A 2,482-nucleotide genomic window follows, 5' to 3' on the forward strand; every position below is an offset into this window, starting at 1 on the left:
AATACCCGAACTACTCCGAAACAATTCCAGTATCCGAATACCATCATCCAATATATCAATCTTTACCTCTCGAATATTTCAAGACTCCTCGTCATGTCCAAAACAAACTTCGGTCACCAAAACACAAAACTCATAATACAAATCATCCAAGTCGGGACGTGGAGGCATACATGGATGATATCGTGGTCAAGTCACGCAAAGGTTCCGACCTATTGACTGACCTCGCTGAAACCTTTGCCAAATTAAGGAGGTATGACATCAAGCTTAATCCGTCCAAGTGCACATTCGGAGTCCCAGGGGGAAAGTTACTCGGTTTTCTCGTTTTCGAATGAGGGATTGATGCAAACCCAGAAAAGATCGGGGCAATTCTCCGAATGAAACGCCGTGTGCGTGTGCATGATGTTCAGAAGCTCACAGGTTGTTTGGCTGCATTAAGTCGATTCATTTCTCGTGTCGGTGAAAAGGCCTTACCTCTTTACCGACTGATGAAGAAGTCTGATTCTTTCGAGTGGACTCCAGAAGCTGAAGCAGCGTTTATAGAGCTAAAAGCCCTACTTTCCACCCACCCGGTGCTTGCTGCCCCAGTCAGCAAAGAGCCTCTATTGTTATATATTGCAGCCACTGGACAGGTTGTCAGCACAGTGCTCACAGTCGAGCGAGAGGAGGAAGGCACAACCTATAAAGTTCAACGCCCAGTGTATTACATTTCTGAAGTCTTGACTCCATCCAAGCAAAGGTATCCACATTACCAGAAGCTTGTCTACGGAATTTATTTGACCACGAAGAAAGTCGCACATTACTTCGCACACCACTCGGTTTCAGTCGCCAGCGACACTCCATTGTCAGATTTTTTGAACAATCAAGATGCAACCAGTCGAGTGGCTAAGTGGGCAATAGAGCTTCTCCCTCTGGATATCAAGTTTGAAGAAAAAAAGGTAATTAAATCTAAAGCAATCGCATATTTCCTGGCTGAGTGGATTGAGCAGCAGCAGCCGACTCAAGTTCACTCGGAACACTGGACCATGTTCTTTGATGGATCCAAGATGTTAAATGCTTCTGGTGCCGGAGTGGTCCTGGCGTCCCCAAGAGGCGACGAACTCAGTTATGTTCTTTAGATTCACTTTGATTTCTCCAACAATGAAGCAGAGTACGAAGCACTTCTCTACGGGTTACGTATGGCCATTTCACTCGGCATCCGTCGCCTGATGGTATACGACGACTCAGACTTGGTGGTTAATCAGGTGATGAAACAATGGGATGTCCGGAGCCCTACCATGACCGGGTACTGCAATGCAGTAAGGAAGTTGGAAAACAAGTTTGAAGGGTTAGAGCTCCACCACATTCCCCGACTCAAGAATCAAGCGGCTGATGATCTGGCAAAAATAGGTTCCACTCGGAAGCCTATTCCCAGTAATGTGTTCTTGGAGCATCTCCACACACCGTCAGTGCAAGAAGACCCCTTTACAGAGGAGTCCCCGCAACCAATAAGTGCTTCTAATCCGACTGAGGTCGAGGTGCCAGCAGTTGTTGACCTAATCATGGAGGTTTTGGTAATCACCCCCGATTGGACAGTGCCATATTTGCATATCTGCTCAGGCAAGAGCTCCCAGAGGATGAAGTTGAGGCCTGACAGATCGTCCGAAGGTCCAAAGCTTTCAGAGTAATAAGTGGGCAACTTTTCAGAGAAAGTGTTACTCGTGTGGCTCAGCGATGTATCTCTCCAGAAGAGGGTCGACTGATCTTGAATGAGATTCACTCGGGGACCTGTGGTCACCAGGCGTCCTCCCGGACCATCGTGGCCAAAGCATACCGAGCAGGATTCTACTGGCCGTGAGCAAATCAAATGGCGAAAGAGATCGTTGAGAAGTGTGAAGGTTGCCAGTTTTACTCGAACATGTCCCACAAACCTGCGTCTGCTTTGAAAACTATTCCACTCGGCTGGCCATTCGCTGTGTGGGGTTTGGACATGATTGGACCGTTAAGAACGGGTAGAAGTGGTTTCACTCATTTGCTCGTAGCAGTCGAAAAGTTCACTAAGTGGATTGAAGCAAAACCTATCAAGAACTTAGACTCAAGCACAACCATCAGTTTTATCAGAGAATTGGTGTTCCGATACGGAGTTCCGCACATCATCATCACGGACAACGGCTCAAACTATGATTCCGATGAGTTCAGAGCATTCTGCGCTTCCCAAGGCACTTGGGTCGACTACGCATCCATTGCGCACCCGCAGTCGAATGGACAAGCTGAAAGAGCAAATGGTTTCATTCTCCAAGAGCTGAAACTCCGATTGATGCACGACCTCAAGCATGCAGCTGGGGCTTGGGTGACTGAGTTGCCATCTATTCTGTGGGGACTAAGGACAACTCCCAACCGGACGACTGATCGAACCCCTTTCTTCATGGTGTATGGGGATGAAGCCGTGCTTCCGAGTGACTTGCTGCACAATGCACCCCGAGTGGAACTTTTCTCAGAGGCCGAG

The sequence above is a fragment of the Aegilops tauschii genome, chromosome 4 (assembly GCF_002575655.3).
Source record: "Aegilops tauschii subsp. strangulata cultivar AL8/78 chromosome 4, Aet v6.0, whole genome shotgun sequence".
In the NCBI taxonomy this organism is placed as follows: Eukaryota; Viridiplantae; Streptophyta; class Magnoliopsida; order Poales; family Poaceae; genus Aegilops; species Aegilops tauschii.